General features: G+C 37.7%; 1 pseudogene; it reads right to left on the reverse strand.

Annotated features, from left to right (window-relative positions):
• The window catches only part of LOC120219798, a 14,223-nt pseudogene extending 12,182 nt beyond the window's left edge, over positions 1-2,041 (reverse strand).
• Positions 2,042-18,261: the final 16,220 nt, after the last annotated feature.

Genomic DNA, 18,261 nt, shown 5'->3' on the forward strand with positions numbered 1-18,261 from the left:
TATTATTGAAATATATGGGTTTAGAGTCATTATGTCCTTTGTGGGATTCATGCTTGTGGTGGTGTCTCAGTATTTTGCATTCCTTGCAACATTTCACTCATAGGAGTCCCCCTCAAGATTTCTTGTAGGGCTGGTTTAGTGGTGACGAATTCTTTCCATTTTTGCTTATTTGGAAAGACTTTTATCTCTCCTCCTATTCTGAACGACAGCCTTGCTGGATAGGGGATTCTTGGCTGCATATTTTTTCTATTCATCACATTGAAGATTTCCTGCCATTCCTTTCTGGCCTGCCAAGTTTCAGTAGATAGGTCTGTCACCACTCTGATAGGTTTCCCTTTGTATGTTAGGCCCCTTTTATCTCTAGCTGCTTTCAGAATTCTCTCTTTGTCCTTATATTTTACCAGTTTCACTATGATATGTCGTGCAGAATATCGATTCAAGTTATGTCTGAGAGGAGTTCTCTGTGCCTCTTGGATTTCAGTGTCTGTTTCCTTCCCCAGATTGGGGAAGTTCTCTGTTATAATTTGTTCAAGGACTCCTTCAGGGCCTTTCCCTCCCTTTTCCTCTTCCGGAACTCCTATGATACGGATATTATTCTGTTTGTTTGTATCGCTAAGCTCTCGAACTCTCCTTTTGTGTTCCCGGATCAGTGTATCTCTCTTTATTCAGCTTCCTCTTTTTCTATAATTGTGTCTTCTAAATCACTTATTCTCCTTTCTGCCTCTTCAGTCCGTGCATTGGACACCTCCATTTTATTTTTCATCTCATTTATAGCATTTTTTCATTCATCAGAACTATTTTTAAGCTCCATAGTCTTTGTAGCAGTAGTTTCTCTGATGTCTTCCATGCCTTTTTCAAACCCAGCGATTAATTTTATGACTATTGTTCAAAATTCTTGTTGAGTTATGTTGCTCATATCTGTTTTGAGCAGTTCTCTAGCTGACATTTCTTCCTGGAATTTCTTTGGAAGAGAGTTCTTCCATTTTGTCATTGTGGTTAGCTTTCTATCTTTTGTTAGTTTTAAAAGCTTGTTATGCACTCTGCACCTGTGAGTGATGCTGTACCAAAGAAGGCTCTTTGATTGTCCAGGGCCTGTACGTTCAGAAACTGTTCTTTGAGTGGTGTCTCTTGGTCTCCTTTGTTGAGACCTTGGTTATATTATTTTCTACTCATAGTGATATTTGGGACTCTCCACCATGTGTACTTTGGCTTGTTTCTTGAGGTAGGCCTGGAAAATAAAGACAGACAAACACACAGGGAACAAAGGTAGACAAACGCACAGACAAATTCAACAAACATGCAAACCGAAAGGGGAAAAGAAAAAGAAAAAAAAGGAAGGGACACATAAAAAAAAAAAAAAAGAGGAAAATGGGAAGACAAATAATAAAAATAAAAATGGAGAAAAAAGAAAAAAAGAAAAGGAAAAAGAAAAAACCCAGTAGACAAAGGACAGTCTAAAGCATAGAATCAGAATTTCCAGCTCCAAATGAAGAGCCGGGTGTATGCAGTGCTGATGGAACAGAATATACAAAGAGAAAAATGACAGGGTGGGGAGGAAGCGAAATTGGAAATGAAATGAACAGGCAGAAAGACTACAAGGCTTAATTCAGAGAGAGAAAGAGGGGACTATGGTTAGAGACGAGACTAAAGAAAGACTATAATGCTACTCAGAGAAACTGTATGGTCTGATAACTCCAGAGAGAGAGATAAAAAGGTAGCGGTGGAGGTGTTCAATATACATCTAGAGAATGGATTAAATGTGACTATTTAAGGAAGCCAGTGACCAGAATTAATCAGAGCAGTGCATCTGTTGGTCTTGCCCCGCCTCCAGTTAAAAAAAAAAAAAAAGGCAGCTCCTAACCTGGATGGGTGTGGTTTGGTATAGGCAGGTTTTAGTCTCCAGTGTGTCCCCCAGGGGTCCTGCCATGGTGGTTGTGGGGAGAAAAGTGGCGGTGCCCCAGTCCCTTCTCAAACCAAGTGTTGCAACTCACTCTTTTGGGTCCACTCTCTCTGTGCCGGTGGCGTAGCCAAGGTGGGCCATGCTCTATATCCCAAGCCAGGCCTTGTTTCCAGATCTTAGTCCCTGCGCCCCATTGATATTTCCCGAAATATAAACTCGAAGGCGAGTCCCTCTGAGCACTTTCAAGCCTCTCGCCTCCCCCCTGGGGAGAGTTGTGCCAGAAGCACAAAGGCATGGCTTCAGATGCCACCATGTCCCCTCCAGGTCAAGCTGGCGAGCAAGGAGCAGTTTCTCCCCGGGGTCACCTGGGATGAGTGCATCCACCTACGGTCAGCTGGACAACAGGAAACCAGATCCCTCTGTGTCTTAAGTGGAGGTTTTTCTCTTCTCCAGTGACAGGGGCAGTGTCTTGGCAGTTTTGGCCACTCTTTCTTTTATTTCTCCCCCCCCCCCAGACTCACAGCAGCTCCCCACAAAGGGGGATCCCTCCTTCCCTCTATGTCTCCGATCCCAGCCTAATTTTATCTTCCCCAATTGGCATTCACACTATAAGGTATTCACAGCGGACTCTGTCTCCTTTTCCTCCCAAACTCCTGGATTCTGTAAGGGTTGCGATGGCTTCAGGCCTTCTCCGTGTGAGAGATGAAGGCGAATGAAATGTACGGAGCTCCCTACTTCTCTGCCATCTTGCCTCTCTCTTCAGTTGCCTTGATTTTCAATATACATTTTAGAATAATCTTGTGCATATCTGAAAAAATGTTTAGCTTGAATTATAATGGGATTTGAATTAAGCCTATATAATCAATTGGAGGTTTAGCAGCTTTGCTATGCTGATGTTTCCATCTATGAATACAGTATTTCTCTCCATTTTTAATTTTTCTTTGATTTCTTTTGTCAGTGTTGTGTAGTTTTCAGCCTACAAATCCTGTATATATTCTGATAGATTTACACATCTACGCATTTGATTTTTTAAGAATCTTACATGGTATTGTATTTTAAATTCCAGTCTCTGTGTGTTCATTGTTGTAAATAGGAATACAGTTAATTTCTTCATATTAATCTAATATCCTTCAACTTTACTAAATTAATTTATTCTAGGATTTTTATTTTTATAGATTCTTTTGTACTTTCTATATGGGCAATCCTCTTATCTGTTAAGGAAAATTTTGTTTCTTCCTTTTCACTCTGTGCCTCCTTGTATCTGTCTTTGCTCCTCTTATAAGGTACCAGTCTTATTGTATTAGCATCCACCTTAATCTAGGATGAATTCTTTTTAACTTGGTTACAGCTACAAATAAGAGAATATTCTGAGGTTCTAAGTGAACACGGATTTTTATGCAACAGATGTAGACATACCCATGCCCCCTCAAGAAAAAGCTTGCTTTGTCCATCCAAAGTAATATGAAAGGGAGAAAACTTTGCTCCAGTCCAACAAAAACCTTGTGTCCTATATTTATTGACATAATGAAAGCCTGAGTAAGAAACAAATAAGGGTAAAGTTCTACTCGTATGAGTGTGTAACAGGCTCACCCTCATCTCTGTAGAAATAGTGTCAGAGAAGATCAACTAAGGAACTGGACATTTTAATCTTCACGGGTTGGAAATAAAACCGTTCTTGCATCCTAACCTCACCTGTTGTCAAGGGAAGCCCATGGGGACTTCAAATTTCCATTCCCAACTTGCAGTAAATATGTTCCCAACTCTCTCCACTGAGGTGGTGTCAGAGGTCTAGCGGAGAGTGAATACTTTCACCATTGGCCAGGATAAATGAGACCACTGCTTTGTGATATTAGTGGAGACTGAGCGGGAGGGGATCCTGATTTCCTGCCTCAATCCCGATAACAAGATGCCCTCTCCCCGATGATCTGCTTTCTACTTTTGATCTTTTTGAATCTCCGTATATTTGTTTTGCATAAAATGTATAGGGTTTTCAGGCGTGCTTAGTGGAAACAGTTGGAGAAAGTAGCTCTTCTCCACCTTCCCAGTAACACACAAGTCACTCAAAATTTTAAACTCCAAAACAGTTTTAGAAAATTTTGCCATTTAACCTCCTGCTACATGTCCTCAAGAAATTTTTAGGGGAGACATAGTAAAAAAAAAAAAAAAAAAGTAAAATAAAATAAAAATATAGTGGACTGAAGGCAGTGCCCCGTTCACACGTTCAGCACAGGTGGTCTCACAGAGAGCACGGTTCCAACCCAGGTGCATGATACTCCCCGCCAGTCAATGGAGATGATTACTTTCTCAGGTCGTTGGAGAGCTCAGCTCATATACAATGTGGTTGTGCTCTGTCCCTCTTAGCAGTCCAGCCCTCCAGCATGATGGTAAGGGCAGGGAGACTAGTCCAGGCTGTTACATCTAGATTGTTCCAAATACTTTCACTGGAACCCCTCAGTGGGTTTATTTCTTCTAGTCCAGAGTTTTAGATTTCTGAAGTTTCTTAATAAACAGCAGTGATTTTTGTTTATACTGGGTTTATCTGAGTCTGAAAGGGTAGCATCCATTCAGCAGTATCACAAAGCTCTCTGAAGGACAGGCCCTCAAGTTACCCTTTATGTGTGAAAGTCCTAATTTCTCTCTCATGATATTGTTCTTTGTCTCTGGCAGAAACTCTTCCTAACGTCTTCCTCGGGTATTTAAGACAGAGGAAAATAAACCAGGGTGTTCCAATCTTAAATTACAGATCACTTCATTTGCAAAATATGTTTTTGTGAGGCTTAATTTTATATGTCAAATTGACCAGATTACAGGTGCCCAGATATCTGGGTAAGCATTATTTTATCTGTGAGGATATTTCTAGAAGACGTTAGTATTTGAATAGGCAGTAGTTGGAGTAAAGCAGATTGACATCCCAATATAGATTGACCTATTCAATCTGTTGAGGGTATGAATAGAACAAGAAAGCAGGGAAGAGAGAATTCTTTCACTTTGCCAGACTGCGTGAGCTGGAACACTGATCCCTTGGCTGTGGAGTAGGACTTAATGCCACCTAAATTCGTATTTCTCAAACTTTTTGACTTGGACTAGAACTGATGCCGTTGGCTTTTCTGGGTATCATCCTATTGTTTCTGTTTCCCCGAGAACCCTGACTAATACAGTTTTCATTATAATGCCATTATCAGGTGGGGTCAGGCAGGAGAGGGTAGCTTTGATGGAGATTATTATGAACTGAACGTCCCCTTTCTAAATTCATATTTTGAGATCTCAACCGCCACTGTGCATTTGGAGATAGAACCTTTGAGAGGCAACTAAGGAAGGAGTGCTAAAGTCAAGAAAATGGGTTCTTCATGATGAGACTGCTGTCCTTATAAGAGGAGACATCAGGGAGCTTAGCCAAGTAAGGGCCCAGTGAGAAGGCAGCAAGCCAGAAAGAGGGCCCTCACCAGAAACCAACCACAGCAACATCCTGATCATAGGCGTCTTGCCTCCAGAACTGTGAGGTAGTAAATTTCAGCTGTTTACATCCCACAGTCTCTGGGTTTTTTTTTTTTTTGTTTTTGATTTTGTTTTTTGTTTTTTGTTTTTTGTTTTTTTTTTGCTATAGCAGCTAGAGCTCACTAACACAGAGACTTTTGCTTGGCTCTTTCTGGTTCCCTGAATGCTTTCACTATTCTTGCTGAAAGAGTACAAACCATCCCACAATATAGCCCGTTTTATCTCCTTGCTTTATGTCTTACCTTTCATCAAATCTGATTCCCTTTTCTGGGTATCTGGGTAATCTTCCTAATTTCTCCTGAATTACTGTAAGTATTTTAGGCCCTTACTTTTTGTCTGGACAATGAATTCCTTCTCTGGTCAAAATTTCCTAATCTCCATCCTCCTTTGCCTCTACTTATTCAAAATATCAATACCGGGGTTAGGAATTAAATGTCTAGAAAGGCCAGCCCACATGAAGCAAATGAGATAAAAGCAGAACGAAGTGGAGTGCTAGCAAATTAGAGAATGTATGCTCCCATTGAAAAGATGCAGTTGGCACTTACATTTTATCTGATCTTCTACATTTTCAAGAGAATACAGAAACTCAAATTTTTAAAGGTTAGCAACAAATTAAGGATATTTTTAAAAGGATATACGTGGGTCAACATTATTCAAGGCAAACACCGAAAGTCTGAAGGCCAGATTTTGGCTGCTTGGGCCCCAAATGAGGACTTCTACTATAATCTCTTTAACGATTTCTCCCAGGGGTGCGAGGGGTTAGTATGTAAATCGTTCTCCTGGTGGCCCATATTAATATCCTTTAGATGGCTTTGGAGATCGGGCCAATTTAAGTCCTGCTTTTGGTAGAATCATGGCTTAAGTCCTTTTTTAGCTCTGTCTGGCAAACAGCTCCCCCTGGCTCAAAGAATCACTGCCCAGCTGCCTGCCGGCAATAGAGCAGGGCTCCCCCANTAAGTCTTTAAGTCTTCTCCTTTGGAGTTCCTCTCCAGTCTTGCTCTATGCTGGTCCTCTTCCAGGAGAATTATTCACCTGTTACTCATTAACTTAAGTCCTTTTTTAGCTCTGTCTGGCAAACAGCTCCCCCTGGCTCAAAGAATCACTGCCCAGCTGCCTGCCGGCAATAGAGCAGGGCTCCCCCAAAGAACAGGACACAGGATAACTGCCCAAATCACCCTGTCCTGGGGATGAATCTGTCTATACTGAATAGTTCTGATGCCCCAAGCTGGTCTATAGCGCTGCAGCAGCAGCCGAGTGCATCTGTCACAGAGAATCTGCAGACATCAATACTATTGTTATCTTAGGCACCAGGATTTTATTTTCCTCAATACTTTATTTACTTCATTGAACAATATTGAATTTTCTTCTGCCCAAGTTAGTCTCTGAGACTAAATCATCAGCAGGTGCTTTAAATCGTTCTCTTGATGATTGCTTGTTTCTATTTCTGGTATCGTTTTCTCTCTGAAGTACTGATTTAGATTTTCAATTTTGGTGGTCAGACCTGTGTTTCTCTTCACTACAGAAGTTTAAGTAAGTCTCTGAGGCATGTCTTACTGTTTTATTCCTTGTTTCTAGTGTCCAGTTCGGGCAGCAGCCTATGGGAGCCTCAGCCTGCTTTCAGAAAGTTTCAGAAAAACATGAAAGAACTTGTTGGTGTGGTAAAAGAAGGAAGGAAAAAAAAATCAGTTTAACCATACTCCAGAAGAAAAAGAGTCATGCTCAGTTTTTTTGTTTTCCAAGATTTTCTTCATTTGACCAGATTCATGATATAATCATTATATTTCTTTTAGTTAACATACTTTCTCTCTTTTACTATTATTGAGAGGGACAATTTTTTAGAACATTCTATTTATTTATTTATTGAGAGAGAGAGAGAGAGAGAGAGAGAGAGAGAGAGAGAGAGAATGTGCACATGGATGGGGAGGGGCCGAGAGTGAGGGAGAGAGAGAATCCCAAGCAGGCTCCACTCTGTCTTCATAGACCCCAACACAGGGCTCGTACTCATCAACCATTAGATCATGACCTGAACTAAAATCAAGAGTCAAATGTTCAACTGACTGAGCCATCCAGGTGCCCCTGAGATGAACAATTTCTGTACACTCCTTGGGTCTCATTTGCTTAAAGATACTTACTTTCCTGGGTTTCTAATCAAGGTTAGAAGTCCTGCTGTAAATTACCTCACCTCCCTACACTTTACCTATCACAAAACTACTTATTATTATTGTCAATATTATCAGCTTTTCATGTTAAGATATGGCATAACTTTAAGGTCTCAAAGGCAAGGAGATTTTATCAGTCAGTCTCATTCACTGTATCCCCAAGAGAAGAAATAAGTAATGTATGTTTCAGCTGAATCTATAACATGTTCAGATAACATTATTCATCTTCAATTTCTAACTTCAGACAGTTTATTAACATTCAACTTCTGTTTGCCAACTATTATTTTATAGTCCTACAGAGCAAAACAACCCACTTGACCTTCCAAATGTAGTACTTGTTAGTCATATTTACTCTTTCTATCTGCATGTTTTTCTTCTCATATCTAAAAAATAAGGTAGAGAATTTAGTTAAATGATCAATAGTTTAATATATGGTTGATACACTCTGAAGACAAAATCCCTTGTTTTGTATATTGTTAATGTGTAATCCAGAAATTTTAAGTTCCTAGGAATTCTGTCAAAATTTCTTTTGTCCTAGAACATAGAGTTAATAGTTTATACTTTTGAGCCTTTCATCTATTCAATTAACCAAAAAAACCCAAACATTTATTTAATACCTTAGTTTACTAAGGCTGTGCCACAGAGTGAGTGGGAAAAATAAATGTATTGTCTCACAGCTCTGGGGGAAAAAGGTCCAAACTCCAGGTGGTAATTCCTTCTGGAAGCTATGAGGGAAAGGTCTGTTCCAGGCCTCTGCCTTGGCTTGTTCATAGATGGCTGTCTTCTTCTGTGTCTCTTCACATTATCTTTCCTCTGTACTGTCTGTCTCTGTGTTCAAGTTTCTCCTTTTCATAAGGACCTCAGTGATATTAGATTAAGCCTCTCCCAATAGCTCCATTTCAACTTGTTTACCTCTATAAAGACCTTATCTCCAAGTAAGATCACATTCTAATGAACTGGGTTTAGGAGTCCAATGTATGAATTTTGGGGGTATATAATTCAACCTGTAACATACCTATTATATGACTAGAACTAATTTTTACACTCTAGGGAATATGCATTTTATATTTTTGTGGGGTAAACCAAACCAACACTCCTTAAGGAGAAGTATATGATAACAAGAGCTGAAATTGTGTGGAAAGTATGTTTATTCTGTAGACGTACAAAAATTAAAAATAAATAAAAATAGCAATTGTGCACTGGAGTGATCAGAGAACATCTGAGACTCTAATAAAAATAAAGGCTTAGTCAGAAAAAAAGCTGTAATGTAATAAAATAGAATTTAGATTTAGTGTAAGAAATGGAAAATAGCATATAAGGAAGGAGGTAGGGGTGAGAGCATAGAGGTATGAGTGAATAAAAATGCAAGTCATGTTCATGTCACAGTGAGTAGGTGAGCTGGCTCAACATGAGAAACCATGTTGAGAAAAAATAGAAAGGAAGGTTTAGGTGGAAAATGAAGGATAGAGTAAATGGAAGCACTTATTTGAAATCTTGGGAGCAGAGTTTACAATTGATCAAGTCATGAAATAGGACTGAAAGGTTCTGAACAAGAGATTGATAATGATGTGGTAGAATGCAGAGCTCTTCATAATCTTTTACTCCTTCCCACACTCATGCACTTTGTAATGTGACTTTGCAGGTCCTTCCTTCCACCAGGAGGTGAAGACTATTTTCTCTTTGCAATGGATCTTCTGGTCTGTGATTTACTTTAACTAACAGAGGGCCTAACACACAGCAGTTTTGATCCTGGACTCAAACTATGGTTGCGTATACTTTCTCTCTTTCTACTTCTCCCTATCTCTCTGTCTCTCCCTATGATCACCAGTTGAAGAAGCCAGGTGTAAGTCTGCTAGAGGGTAAGGTGAGGGAAGTCCACCACAGATAAGTGATCATTTGTGATCACTAGCCCTCAGAAGACCATTCAGTTGCCTGCAGACATGTGCATGACCCCAAGCAAGCAAGACCAGCCGAGCCAGATCTAGCAGGCCAGAAAAATCCTCCCATCTAAGCGATATACTCATGAGCAATAATAAATACTTCATAATTAGGGTGCCGGGTGGCTCAGTCAGTTGGGCATCCGACTTTGGCTCAGGTCATGCTCTCACATTTCATGGGTTCGAGCCCCACATCGGGCTCTATGCTGACAGCTCAGAGCCTGGAGCCTGCTTCGGATTCTGTGTCTCCCTCTTTATCTGCCCTTCCCCCACTTGCACTGTCTCTCTCAAAAATAATAAACATATAAACATTTAATAATTAAATCTTTAAATTAATGTAGTTGTTTGTAAGACAGTATTATTGTAGTAGAAAATTCAAACTGAGACATTTGAGTAATTATAGAAAGATGAACCTGGCAGCAATTGTAGTATGGATTAAAGTTTTTGTGTGAGTATATAGAAACTAGAGGCAGGCAATTAGAATGAAGAGTGAAAGTTAGGAAATTGATCTAAAAAGGACCTTAGACTAGGATACTAATATAATAAGGGTATTATGAAAAACATTTTGAGGAGAAAAATGGCAAACTTTGTGAATTAAAAAAAATGAGAGGGAAGAATTAAGGGATTTTATTTACCTTCTGCCAAATACTTAGATAAACTTTTGCCATTTCCTTTAAAAATAGTCCTAAAGGGATTTTCTATGACTCAAAGGAGAACTCGCTTTAAGCTATTTCTTTCATCAGTTTGTCAAAATACACCTAGTCATTTTGGGGCTCTAAGAATGGGACATTAAACTATAATCCATAAAATACAGGACCCCTGTTAAACTTTCACAAAAACCAAGTCTTTGCTGGGAATGACTGGTTTAAAATACAAAGGCCATAGATTCCTTCATCTTGGGAGAGCAGTTTGGCTTTTTGTTATGGTAAGAGCTAAGAGGTTGCAGGAGAAAATTGAAGTCTTTCACTTAGTAAGCTTTCCACATGCTCCAGGTCCAGAGCATGTCAAAGATAAAGCAAGATTAAACAGTTTACTACCCACCTGCCAAACTAATAATGCTTCTTTATACCTGTCTTCTAATCTACATCCTTGTTTCAAAGGCTGTGAGATCCTAGGAGGAAGGGATCTTTTAAAACAAGTGCTGGAAGCAAACTCTTATATATAACAATGAAGACATGGATTCCTTTTTTTTAATGGTCCAGGATACTAGTAAGTGAAGATAAAATTTTGAATATTTGATACTTTTATGGTCACAAATATATATCAAGGATAGGAGAATGGCAATGTTCATTTATTCAAAAACATCTCATCAGATAATTATTTAACTTTATTTTTTATAGGTCTATATTAATATAGGTAATGTAAACTTCCCTCCCCCAAATTTACTTATAATATTGTAATTTGTTTATCAAGAGCTCCTCTCAGACAAAGCATTCATTAAGGGAGAAGACATTACGTTTAGGTAAAAATTAGTGACTGGAGAGGAAAATATAAAGTGGAAATGTGTCCCTTTGGTTCTTTAGTTCCTGGGATTCTTTGAAAATCTGCATCTGTACATCAGCTTTCCTTTGTTCCACCTACGCATTGCTTAATGGAGACAGCGCAGAGACATCACGAATCCTAGTGCTTCACAGGACAATCATGTGATGGCTACACATTTGCATCACTGTGAAGGATTCTTGCTGAGAAGCCTTAGAATCCTTAGTAACAGATGCTAGTGTGCAATACTAACCCTGCCCTGAGCCTGCCTCCATGTGCCCTAGTTGAATGAAGTCACTGGAATTAGCTTGAAGATCTTCCATTTTTAACATTTGGTGTTTATTTCATAATTCATCTTTCCTTTTGGTTACGAATGAGAACTTTATGTGGAAATTACTAATTGCCATGCCTTTTGCTGAAGACAGAACCAGAGTATCTGAGCAGCTTTTCCCCAATATGTGATGATTAAAAAAAAAGAAACACAGAGCAGAAGCTACATTTATCTCCAATATAGGAAAGATCATGTATCAGAGTTGATGCTTTCTAGACTTTCAAATTTTAATTTAGAAATACATTTGGAACAACATCTCATGTCATTAAATCTTCTAATGCTGAATTAAATAACTTTATCGTTCAATCTACAAATGTACTATTACCTTTTTTAAAAACCAGTTCCCTAACCGTATTCATTTAGATTTTTTCCATCTTTTCACTGATATTAGATAGAATATTGCAGTGAATGTGCCTTTAGGAAAAATCTTGATATATGTAACAGGATCATGAAATTTAACTTACGGTAATGTCAAGTCACAGTATACCCAGACAGGTGAGAACAGAGTAAACCATTGGGGCCAGAGCTCAGCTCTCTTTGTTTCTGTAAGCTCAGGTCTTGTAGAATGTGGCTCTTTAATGTAAACTTATCCAAGGATGAGTGTAAAAAAGTAGGGAAGCATCTCAGACAGTCTTGCTCAACAATTTAAGGTGTTTGACCTTTATACTCTTGACCAGTATTTTCAGGAGTAAATAATTTATCAGCCTAATGGATACAACTGATATTTTCTGAGATGAAATACAATACCATAAAATGGAATATTACAAATCCGGGTGCTTCAGTATGAGTATGCAAGATGTTATTTCAGTTTTATGTGAGATGCCTGTGGATAAAAGAGAGAGATGTTGTAAATGTATTTTTCATGTGTAGTAAAACAAAACAAAAGAGAAAGATGATGCTGTAGGTGATGGGAAGACACTGAGGAATTTTGTAAATGAGAGTAATCTGTCTGCATTTGCATTTCTCATAAAGAATTGTTTTTTCTCAGTACTGAGGTTAGATTTTGGTATAATGATTGCTGGAAACAGGAAATTATATAGCAAGCTATTAAAGTTTTGTGGTGCAAAACATCACTACCCAAACTTAGGCAGTGGTAACGAAGATGAAAGAGATCCACAAGTATAAATGATACTTGGAGAGGAGAATTGACAGAAATAGATCACTGACCACCAGAACAGCAAGCAATTCATGATGACTCTGAATGCTTTTGGCCCAGGTGACTATGTGAACAGGGATGTCATTAACTGAGATTAGGAGCACAGGAAAGGGAGCCAGTTTTGACAAAAAGCTGTCATTTCTGAAAAAAATACGCATTGGATTTGATGAATATTTCATTTTTTGTGGTATTGAAAAGCTTCAATATGGTGCAGAGGATAAGTTCAGCTGTGCTGGACTGAAGAGTAAATGGTGGATAAGAAAGTAGAAGCAATGTTTATAATCACCCTATGAAACATTCCATTTCGAAAGGCAGGCAACAGAGAGCATATAGATATGATTTCTTTCTCTGTGTACTTACATATTTAAGTATATACTGAGTGCCTACAATGCCTTATTTTTTTATTGCTAGATAATATTTTTAATAAAAACTATATATAATTATTTCCCAGACTTCCCATGTATTTGCTTATTCCTCATGCCCCAATTTTTACTTATGAAAATGTCAACATCAGAAGACACATATAAATATACAAAACTATATAAGTTTTAGCAGTTGATACCTCTGTAAATGTATGTGTTCTGTAGTTGATCATGTATATGAACTGTTATTTACATAGGAAATAGGTACTTGCTTGTAGTGTCGTAAGCATATACTGTTGAAGCAATCACAAGTTATTTTCATATGTACTCTGCAATAGTATATGAAATATGAGAGAAGATACAAACCCAATTGATAGGGTTGGGCCAGATATCATTTATTTCACTAGGATCCATTGACTTTTCAGATTTTAGTAAATATAACTTTTCTCAGATTTTATGATACATGTTCTTAAAGGCTAGCTGAGTATAGTTTAGATGTATCTGGTGAATGACTCTAGAATATTTTTAAACAGTAAAATATAGTAATTTATTCTTTCAAATTGTTTTATACTTGTCCCTTCCCTTTAAGTCATGTAAATCTTTAATCCAAATCTGTAGTATTGCCCACTTAAATTTCAGGAACAGTCTTATGGCACTTGGTCCCTATCGTCTGACTCTAGATCCATTCAGCATAGAACAATTCAAAGTATGACTTTCAGTACGAAATGAAATATTCTACAACCAGCCTTCATTCTTTATTATCTAGTGCACACTATCCAGACTCTTTTGTATGATTTTCAAGCTTTTATAACTCAGCCCTAAATGTAGGACTTGGCGCTGTGCCACTCCCCTGCGGCTTTATCAGACTCCTTGTCTCTTCATGTTTCACACTGACATATGCCTCTGGAATTCTCTCCTGGGTTTCCTCTGTGAAATGGCCTTCCTTCTCTCATTCACCCACACTCATCTAGACTCTACAGACATTTTGTAGACCTACCGTCTTCTCTATGAAGCATCCTTACAAACCAACATTTATTGCTCCTTCAGTTCTCCACACATCTGTAGAGTTAGAACTTTGATAATGTTATTTTAGATGTTATGTTTTATTTCCTTCAGTAAACTGTAAATGAGGGTATAGTATAGAGCCATTATGACATAATTCTTTGGTACAGTTGGTATGTAGATATAGATATATAGATATATAGATATGTAGATATATAGATATTTGGTAGAAACCTAGCCTCATGATGGTACTAAATCATATACTTGATCATTGATTAATTGGTAATTGAATGATTGTCAAGATTTCTGGTATCAGTATTCCATTGTTCAAAACCACTTTGCTCTATGTTAAGAAAATACCTACCTAAAAAGTTTACCCCCTTACTCCTACTTAGCTACCTCCCCCTCTACCTTGTCCAGTTTCTCCTTCCCTCCGCCACTCTCTTCCTGGTGTAGGGGTTGAAAGGCCAGGAGTGATAGATGGCAGGATCTGGGAAGTTGGGAAGGCCCCTACACAGAGAAAAAAAATATGATGAGATTTTCAGCTATTTCACCAAAAACATAAAATAAAATATTAACTTACCTAGTCATATCAATTGTCTACTTTTAGTTAAATACTTAATACCTTTAGGGCTTTTGTTGTTATTGGTTTTCTTTTTCCACTCATTTCTCTCAGTAGTGATGGAAAAATCTCTATGGCTATGTGGAAATAACTAGGTAAAAATTTATCTAAAGTGTGCTTTATTCCATATAGCTAAGAATTTTTTTCACATAAAATAGAATTCAAGATTTTTAAAATATACTTCACCTTACAGAATATTAGTTATGATAACTGTTAGTCAGTAATTTCATTTTTCTGAAATAGATAAGATGCCAAAACTCATGTTATCAAAGAATTGGTTACACAGACTTTGGATTCCATGTTGATGTGGAGACCTGCAAATCTGTCTCTTTCGTAGGGGGCTTTGTTTTCTTTAATTCAGTCTGGGCATTCCAGGGTTGAGCACAAAAGTATCACTTCAGGGGAAAATTTCTTTGCGTGTTTCCCTCAGGGAGCCAAAAATAACATTGTACTTATGCCAGAGACCCTAAGTGATGGCAAATTAAGCTAGTAGACTCATTAGCTTACTTTGTGCTCTTGGTTGTCACTAGAAGAAGATCTGGTACTGATATATATGGTTGCTCCTCAAAATGTTTCCATTATGGAAAAAAGCCTACTTCTTTATTTCTGAATAGACATATATAGGCAATTTAAAAATGGGAATGTATTTGGTTTCTTTGTGTAACTTCCTGTAAACAGTATTATAGATAGAAATGCAATCATCGGATAATTATAAAATAACTCCGGGTTTATAAAACATTTCTGAAGTTATTTCAACTTATATTTTTAGAGAGAGTTAACAGTGGTTCTGTAGCTTTTTTCTACCTCTGTTTTGATACCAACCAATCTCCTTATAAATACAGACCATGGATTTACTAGAGAGAAAATAAATGAGGACCCTGCAAGGGTTGCTATGTGCTGATTACTGAACATGGAATGCTTCTAGCAGGATATGCTTCTGCAAGATTTTCAATTGTAAATAATCCTGCCATCTCTGGGTCTCTGGGTGGCAGCTACATGAAGAATTATTAGTTATATAACCATTACACTAATACAAGACTAGCAACGGGTAAAATTTGAGAGACTCTAAAGCCTACTAAACTCATCCTTCTGGAGAGCAAAACATACCGTGGTAAAACAGGATTTGAGAAGCTTGTGTCTGATGAATGTGCAGTTCCTGGGTATTTACATGGCTTATGCTGCTGCTCCTGTTTTGTTTCCTTTGTGACTCATTAGTAAAGCTTGTATTTCATAGCATCCTACTTGGTAATTTGGGCTTCTGTGATCATTCAGTTTGTAGAATGTTTTACATTTTTAAAATTAAACCTTTATGGAAGTTCTGCGGTGTAAGCGCATATGCTATTAGTTATGTTTTAGAAAGGAACTTACGCTAGGGTGGTGATATTAACAGTAGAAAATCTTGAGCAGTAGCAACTATCCACTTAGCTAATAGTGTGTATCAGTGTGCTAGGTCCTTAATTAATTCGCTTATTTCACAATTGTTCAGCATACAGAGGACGATGCTTCTGGACCTTACTCTTTCATGGACCCCATGTAAGCCATTGAGGGATAGGTTAGAAATATGTTCTTATGGTCATATAATTTGCCCACGTAAGATTCTTTAACTATGATCTCTTAAGAATATTGTCTTTCCACTCCAGCTTCTCTTTGGCATTTTTTCTTGGGTGGTATGGAAGGAGCCAGAAAGGAGGAAATTCAATTTTAGATTCATTTACTTCCAGCTTATAGAATAGGTTTACATGGTTTGGATATAATTATACAGCTTTTGGTTAATCCTCATGTTGGGGCACCTGGGTGGCTCGGTCGGTTAAGCATCTGCCTCCGGCTCAGGTCATGATCTCACAGTTCGTGGATTCAAGCCCCNAAGTCTCCAACTCTTGATTTCTGCTCAGGTCATGATCTCAAGGTTTTGTGAGTTCGAGCCCTGCACCGGGCTCCGTGCTGACAGTACAGAGTCTCCTTGGGTTTTCTGTCTCACTCTCAAGATAAATAAATAAACTGGGGCGCTTGGGTGGCTTAGTCGGTTAAGCGTCCGACTTTCGCTTAGGTCATGATCTCGCGGTTCGTGGGTTCAAGCCCCGTGTCGGGCTCTGTGCTGACAGCCAGCTCAGAGCCTGGAGCCTGTTTCAGATTCTGTATCTCCCTCTCTCTCTGACCCTCCCCTGCTCACACTGTGTCTCTCTCTCTCAGAAATAAAGCATTAAAAAAAATTTTTTTAAATATCCTCATGGATAGTTAATGCCAGTACAGTAATCCCAGTATAGTAATGGCTTTCTAGAATAATCCTGTCACCCACTGTGTTATAAAAAGTGTGAGGACAGAGTTTGTATCATGGCATGCAAGCATTTTATGGTGCCCAGAGCCTGAGATCTGTTGGTAGTAGAGAGAAAACAAGGTGTAAAATGTACAGAATCAGAAGCTAGCCTGTGGAAAATTCTCACAGATTTATTTTGCATATATGAAATAAAGATATAGAGATTTTCTTAAATTTAAAATAACCTAGGGACACCTAGGTAGCTCAGTCGGGTAAGTATATGACTTTGGCTCAGGTCATGAACTCTCCATTTGTGAGTCTGAGTTGCACATTGGGCTCTGTGCCTGACAGCTCAAATCCTGGAGATGCTTCAGATTCTGTCTCTCTCACTCTCTTTCTGCCCCTCACCCCTCAAAAATAAACATTTAATTATTTTTTAAATTAAAAATATAACCTAAATTTTTAAAATGCTTACCAATAACAAGATGTGAAATTGAAAGAAATAGCTCTAAGCTATTGATAATAAGAATCATTTTTCAGTTAGAGAAACATTCTATAAGAAATTAAATTATAAAATTCTCATATGAAGAGGCACTCAGAGATTGAAGCTAAAACAAATACAGAGAATTACAAAAGTAATTAATGAAAACATTGGGAATTTGTGATACTTTTGGTATGGGTCCATTTTTGTTAAATTAATAAATTGTTGCAATACTTTTTTCATTCAAAATAATAACTTTAGTAATGTTTTTTTGTATTTTGTATTTATTTTTAAAGAGTAATGCCAAATTTCACGTGCATCAGGCTCAGGATCCACCCATTCCAGGATCCATCCAAGAGCAACATTATTTTCAATAGTTGATACATAGTTGGGCCAAGAGTAGAATGTCATATTATATGCTTTTTTCCATTCCACTGAGCTTCTTTTTGTTCAGATTAAATCAACTATTAAAAAAGTCAAATGCTATGTAGAAGACAATATCCATTATGTATAGGAATAGAAAAGGATAGGCGATTCAGTTATTTATTCATTAATTCTGAGTGCCAAATTGGAGGCTGTTTCCTTTAAATGGACAAATAATGCAGCTTCCCCAGTGCATGTCAATATGCAAAATATTCTCTTATTGCTATATATTCATTAAATTACTGATGTATGGAGTTTCTCTTGATAAACAATATTACTTTGTGTATAATTTAGAGGCTGTATTTCAAATAAAAGATCTGGGGATATTTCTAGTGCTGACACGATGAACATATATTTGAGACTTTGCAAAATGTTTAATTATGAAAAATATCTTTTTGAAATCTTAAAGATAATCTACCTTAATTTTGTAAATGGAGTATTACCATGGGGTGTTTTTATTTTAGACATGTGGAAAATTTTAAATAACTGATCTCTGAAGGCTAATATTTGTTTCCAAAAGTGTAAAACTATTCTAATCTGGATGGTCAAGAAACAGAATCAAAACCTTTTCTGCAAGAGAAAGCAATTTGGAACCTATTTAAGAAAGAGAATGACCAATCCAGGTAGACAAGACTTGAGTTTATTTATACGATTCATATC

The sequence above is a fragment of the Hyaena hyaena genome, unplaced genomic scaffold (genome assembly GCF_003009895.1).
Source record: "Hyaena hyaena isolate Hyena2069 unplaced genomic scaffold, ASM300989v1 scaffold_651, whole genome shotgun sequence".
NCBI classification, from domain to species: Eukaryota; Metazoa; Chordata; class Mammalia; order Carnivora; family Hyaenidae; genus Hyaena; species Hyaena hyaena.